Below are 7,397 nucleotides of genomic sequence, written 5' to 3'. Positions count from 1 at the left end.
CAGTATTATGATAACTATATATTGATGTACATAGGCAGGTCAAGCACTGGAAATATGATTGCCTTTTATTCTTTTCCTCTCTTGTTTGAAACTTTCCTTCTGTTCATGCTGAAGTTTACCTGGTCCCAGGCTTTGGCTGCAGTTTTTTTCCAAATACAGATTCATGGGATGCTTTTCCTGAAGATTTGTTTGCTTTCTGAGAACTACTTTGAGTTTATCACCTTAAAGGTTGAAATTATAGAGCTGTCAGAATATCTCACTAACCCTTCCTATTTCACCTTTCCAGGGAAAGCAATATGCTTCAACCTCCAGAAATCAAATGTAGCTGAAAACCATAAGTCATAAACAAGCTCAGTCAGAAACTATTTCAGTCAGGGAAAAAGGGATAGTGAAAAACTGTATTTAAAGTATCCATCAGAAGGGGAAGGCCCTGGAAGCAAACCATTCTTTAGCTAGAGCTGTTGGCTTTCCACTACATTCTTACCATCTCTCATTCCTCAAAAGTAGTTGGTGTTGGCATTTCTTATGAGGTTTCTCTTGTTTAAATGGAAATGTTCTTTACAGATTAAAGAAATGTGTGTCAGACTTTTAACATAAATTCTGCAAAAGCATCTACTGCTGGATACCTGGAATAAAATACTAAAAAAAGAAAAAAGAAAAGAGAGAGAGAAAAGAGCTTTCTCAGAAGCAGATTTACAGTGCCCACAACAGTTTTTACCTCTCTACTTAGTTGCCTTGTATTTTATGGGGGGCAAGTAGTAGAACGAAAAGCGAAAGATGAAAATTTGACTCAACAGGCTTCTTTAGACCCCTGTGAGTTTGAGCTAATGCTTGTGCTAGAGCCATTTTTACCTGTGTTAATTATGGTAAAGTTTCTTATTTCACCTGTGCAGAAGGATGGCTTTGACGATGGTAAAGAGAATCACCTTTCTGAAGAGGTGTTCTGTAGGGAGCAGGAAAAATATTTGCCTTTGTGGAGTGGTATGCAAATGGAAATGTCTTGGAGTTTCTGTGAAGAAATATGCCATGTCTTGAAGAGCATGGCTCTTCACTGGAAAGAGGCAGAAGACTGCAAATTTACTTGCCAGGTCCAGAGCAGTCCTGGGGAGCAGGTGGGAAGAGGAGTGTGTTACCAAGCTGGCCAAAATGTCCTCCGTGCACTGCGAGGTCCAGAGACACAAGCTGAGGTCTCTCCTGCATCTGGCATGAGGCAGTATGTTCCATGGGGACGTAGGAAACAGAGGGCAACCTGGCAGCATGCCTATTTAGCTCATCTGTCTGGGCAAGCCATCATGCCATGAAGACTGCTAGTCTTTCTAAGGCTTGATTGGAACTTAATTAGTAGATGTTAAAGCTTTTGGTGTAAATAAGCCAGAAAATGATGCCAAAGAAAGAATCAAAGGAAGTGATTGCAGGGGAGAAGATTTAACACTGTGCACTTTTCACCTCTGCCAGTTGGATGTCCTTTAATTACAAGGTACAAGCTTAGACCAGTTAGCTGCAGTTTGTCTCAAAGTAGCAGAGCTGGCATATTCAGCCTGCCAGTTGCACTAACACGAGATCCTGCCCTGCGATGATCTGGTGGCAAGGGGAATGCCATGAGAAGATGCTCACACCAAGATTCCCACTTACTTACACTTGCAACCACACTGTTGCTTCTCCATTACTGAGTCTCCAAAGGCTAGAAGGGGTTTTTCTCTCACAGGCTGGCCACATAAATTCCTTAAAGCTTTTAACTTTAGGAATAAAGATTCTGGCCCTTCCACTAACTTTCTGAATTTTTATTCCTGTCTCATTTTTATGTGACATTTTCATGCACATTATCTTTTGTTTGTGTATCATATAGCACATCTAAGATCTTGATTTCAAGCTTTTGTCTATATTTTTGGTATATCCTTGAACCTTTAGGGCAGACTTCCTGAAAGTGTTTCTCAAAGGCAAGTTTGTGCATAGCAGTTAGCAGCTGGTATGACATAACCACTTCTTGTTCCTTCTTTCTTATTTTGGAAGTACATGGGGCTTTCGCTGCACCAAGCCATACTGCAACTTTTGAGCACAGTGGCAAATCTATGTTCTCTTTTGAGACATTAATTATAACTGCTCTAACTGCCAGCAATGCCACCTCAATATCTGCTCAAGAACTACTCTTTGCCAAGCTCTAGGAGGTGATGGCTACCTCTCTCTTTTTGATTTTGTAAATCTGGTATAGTGCAGTTAAACTCAGTTTTTCATTTAGACCCACTTGCATCCAACTAATTCAATAAAGTTCTGTGAATCATAAATGAAATTCAGAGCTGTTCCAATCTGAGATGACTCACGTTTTGGCCAGTTTTTGGACAGTATAACGTGGAGGTTGCTTTAAAAAGACGGTTGGGGCTAACATACAGCTTTGATTCTTATGTTTCTTTCAGAAAAAAAAATCCTTTTTGTAGTTGCATTGCTGTACAAACTAAGGTGTAGCACGGGTATACATCTTCATTTAATTCAGCATAGCAAAATGAAAAGAGAAAATCAGTTCAGAGGTGGTAAGGAGTGTCTGGTATGTCCCATCTTTCCATTTTTTTTAACAGTAAAGACTGTATTTGTCCTGTTTTGTTTTTTTAACTGATATTGATCCCCAACTTGGTTCTTCCTATGATCCCCCAAGAATTCCAGCTCTGTTTTCTTTCCAAAACACTCCAGTTGGATGTGACATGTATGCTTTGAATAGAGGTGGAATTTGGAAGGAGGAAGATGATGAAAGGTCAAGAGAAGTTTAAGGAGAAAACAGCCTCTCTAAACACTTCAGTATTCATGGACTTTGGCAACACTAAACTAACCACTGAGACTTAAGCCTTGTATCTCATTTCTGTGGGCAAAAGTGAAGAATTATTTTTGGCACTGTATGGATTTAATGGGTGTTCCAGTCTTTCTTTAGAAACTACTTCAAAGGCATTAATTAAGCCCCTTGTCTCTCATTGTTTGCTTGCTGGGCTTTGAGCTCAGGCATAGATCTGTACTAGCATAAAATTAACCTCTGTAACAAAATATTGATGGCACTCTGTGGAGGGAAGGGTAATTTTCATTATGAATTCCTATTGAGATGGCAGTTTCATTCGTCTTTGACATTGTAAATGGCAGCCAAGCCAACAAAAGTCCACTATGTGATTATGTTTCACCTCCATGTACTAACTGGTCACCAGTGATTAGTTCAGCTTCAGTGCTGTAAATTGTTTAAACATTTCCCTGGAAAGCAACGAAGTAGTTGAAACTTGGCTCATCTCAAGGTAGCCCTCAGCAACATTGACTTCACATTAGATTTTTACAAGCAGGTCATGGTAGAGGCAGGTGCTGTCAGGAACATTTTCTTCTCTCCTCTGAGCCTCCCCATCACCTTTGCAATGCTCTCCCTGGGCCCAAAGCAGCCATGCAGAGCTGCACAAAAGCCTCACGTTTAACCTGACAGACCAAGCAGCAGGAGATCTATGAAGCTCTTCCTCCTTTTGAGATGGAAAAGCAAATATTGAAAAGCAGATTAATGCACGGTTCAAAAAAGGGAAATTCAGATTAGGAAAAAAATTCTACTGTTAGGGTGGTCAGTTGCCCAGAGAGGCTGTGAAACCTCCACCCTTGGAGGGATGTCCTCAGCAACCCGGTCTGAGTAGGTCTGTTTTGAGCAGAGGATTGAACTAGACAACCTCTTGAGGTCTTCTTCCAACTTAAATTATGATAATATGATTCTACTGCACAGAGACAAAAATCCTTGGATTTTGTGAACTGTATTTTCTTTAAAGGTAAGATATATCATATAGAAGGACATAGTTCCACAAATAGAATGTCTTACTGCCTGACTTTGATCCCCAAATTTTAGTCTTTCTCTGACACATTGATTGATTTGAATGATCCTTCAAGAAACTATTGAAGAATAAAACTGCACATTTTTTTAGTAAGTTTTTTATTAATGAAAAGATACAGGTGTGTTGTTTTAGGAGCACAGGAGTTCTTCCTCTTTTTTTTTTTTTTTTTTTTTTTTTCCTTTCTACTTAAAGTCCTTTCCGGCATTCCCAGGTCTCCGTTTCATACTCTCCACAAGGTCTGTTTCCTGTCCTGAGGTTGGGTTTCCTCCCATGCATTTTCTCCAGGGAGCCACCCCCTCACTAACCTCCCTTCGCACTACCAACATCTAATTCCTGTTCCTATGAAATTTGCCTCCTTTTTTTTTGCAGGATGTTCATAAATCTCTGATGAGTTTTGGTGGGAAACACAAAGAGGCTGCACTAGCCAGTACTGCTGAATATAGGTTTTATTTTTGTCCTCTCACTCTTCAGAGGTCGTCACTGTGTGACTTTAGATTAAACTGTCCATAGCATCTTATCCAGGGAGCAAATAGCAACAAATTCATATTATAGGACTTTTGCATTGAGATGTCTCTCTTCTCTTCATCATGAGGATGCTCTAAAACTTAGGCACCCTAATCAAAACCTAAATGACATTGCCATGCAATTCAAATAGAAATTTCGAGTTCCTGGAGAATCTGCTATTTCCTTCTACACCAAGAAGCTGTCAATATGAGGATGAAGTTTATGCTGCCATCAGTCTTCACTGGGTTTCCCTCACTGGGCCTCTGAAACTATAGTGAATGTTCCTTGGTGCACATTGGAGCTCTGCTTGCGAGTGTCCTGGTAGGTTGTATCCATCCCTGCCCTCCCTGTTCCGCAGCAGAGCAGGAGGCCTCTCCCCTGCCTTGTCCTCTGATGCAGCAGACACATGCTCCTCCACGACACCAACAGCAGGGGCCACTGCTTCAATCTAACCCACAGTGGAAAAAATGGGAAACTTTGACTCAGAATTTGAAAATCTCTGTGCAAGGCAATATCTTGCCCTTGTTCTATTACCATCCACGTGAGAACAACAACAACAACTAAAAATTCAATTCCAAGCTATAAATGAAGTTACTGTAAATTTATACCTGCGGCTGTCTCTGTGCCTTGAGAAGTTTGCTCTCTGCTGCACCCAGGGCTTTCGTACTCTGACACAATGATCTATGCTGGCGATATTATGGGCTTGGCCGTACTGTCCGTGGTTTCTCGGATGATACGAACTTTGACGTACTCAGACAACGAGAATATGAATTTGGTATAGGCATTGCCAATGCTAAGCTTAAAAATAGCCTCCGTCAAAAGTCAAAACAAAGAACATGCTATTCTCATTAACTAGAACCTGCTCTTTAAAATTGGAGGAGGTGGGAATTATATGAGAAAACAACTTGAAAATGAAGATTCTACCACATAATCCTTGAAAAACAAGGAAAACTTGCAAGGAGAGATCTTTATTTCATATGCATACACACATGACATTTACCAGCTGTACTAACAGATACTGTGCCAGCAGCAAACTGTCAGATTAGATTGGGCTAATAAAACATTATTACTTTGTTAGGCATGGCTCATTGAACAGCCACTGCGGTTGCTGTAAAAAAGTCTCTTTTCAGCAAATTATTACCACTCAAAAAACAAGTTAAAGAAGAGTTATTTAGGGTCAGTAAGACTTTCTGGCAGATAAACTTTCTGCTAGCATAACTGTAGTTTTCAAAGTTTTAAAATTGGATTTTTAAAATTACAGTCCTTCTTTAAACCTTGGCAGTTTACCTCAATAAAAAAATGACTTGGCCAGCAAAATATCAAGCAATTCAGTATTTCTTCCAGGTAGCTGCCACGTGTAAGCATGGAGAGCAGATTATTAAGACATTTTTTTCAGATGCGTAAACATGGATTTAGAATCCTATTTCCAGCCATTCCAGTGTAAGAAGTTTGCTTTCCATATGAGACAGAAATCTCTAGAAAATAATAAATTCCACAGTTATTCTCCAATCAATAGATACTGTGCATGCACAGGAAACTTTTAAGAGGCTAATGAACGGAATAAATTGAATTATATCCTTTCTTTACTGAGGTTTTAGAGTTGAAGTATTGTCTTTAAAACTTTGCAATATCAAAATGGCGACAGAAACTGAGCTCTTGCTTTTTCGTATCTGACATATGAACTTCAGTACTATCTAGATTCAGTGACCTAAGTCACTCTGGATATAGCTAATCTACTCAGGCATTCATAAATCTAATTTGCATGTCTATGTTTATATATGCAGTTTATACATAATTCATTTATGGCTTCTCATCATTGTGCACTTCAGAGTGCTATCACTGAAGTTAGGATTTATTCTACATCGCTGTGTGTTCTCGTCAGCCTAAGAGTCATTGTGAGCGGAAAAGGCTCCACCATAGCATGAGCCATCAAATCCTTGAGGAAAATCAGAAGTACAGATGTGCAGGTTCCTTCTCTCTGTCTTTGAGTATTTGAGGAACTGTCACTAGGATGAGACTCTGCATCCCTTTACTTTGAAAGTGGGATTTTGTGGCTTTTTTCTGAAGCCCTACATGGAGTACACTGGCCAGCATATGTATCTCCTCTCTACACCAGAGCATGTGTGCATAGAAAACAGAGCTGGGCTCACTCCTAACTCCGGGGTAAGAGCTGACATACAACCAAACACAGTGATCCAGCTTTCCAGATAACCTTGCTTCAAAAGTGGCTTGTAGCTGATGTCCAGGAACTAGCTAAACAGGTTAAACACACTGCACCAGGATACTTGTCGTTTCCCCATAGACTGGTAGCTCAAAGGCTGTCTGAAACAGAGAATGTATTTATATTTATAAATTCTTTGTGGATTTTCCTTCCACGTCTTCATCCAGTTGCTAGCAGAAGCTGTATCATCCTTTACTCTTTGTAACGCCCCCAGCAAGGACTTGTGTGAAATTCTGTGTTTTTTTTTTTTTTTTTTTTTTTTCTAATATGACACACTTGTCATTAGGTGCTTTTCAGAGTTATATTGGAAAATGGTGCTCAGTCTTTTTCTATTCATTTTTGTGGATTGTAATTTTAAACACATTAACATACACCTCCTTAGTCATCTTTTTTTTCAAGGCTTGAATTATAATCTATTCAATAGTTCCTCATACTGCAATGATTTCATTTTTTGTCTTTGTTGTTGTCCTTCTATGTACCTTTTCCAGTTGTAATCTACCCTTTCTGAAATGGGGGAGTAAAAGCTGCACACAGAATTCAAGATGTAAGCACACCTTGCAGTTGTAGAGTGGTATAATGATGCTTCCCCCCCCCCATTTCTTTACTGATCATAAATTTCTAGCATTGAAATTGCTTTTTTAAACACTGATGAACAGAAATCTGACCTTTTCAATAAAATTATTTGAACACTAAGATCTTTTTCTTGGCATCGCTCAATAGAAAGATCATAGCAATTTACTGTCCATGTAAAATTAGTATCATTTTCCCCCATGAGTCTCATTTTACATTTCTCGACATCTTACCTTTTATTGCCCTGTCAGTCAGTACTGTGAAAT

Source organism: Rhea pennata, chromosome 5 (genome assembly GCF_028389875.1).
Source record: "Rhea pennata isolate bPtePen1 chromosome 5, bPtePen1.pri, whole genome shotgun sequence".
NCBI lineage: Eukaryota > Metazoa > Chordata > Aves > Rheiformes > Rheidae > Rhea > Rhea pennata.
This window is presented reverse-complemented; position numbering follows the sequence as displayed.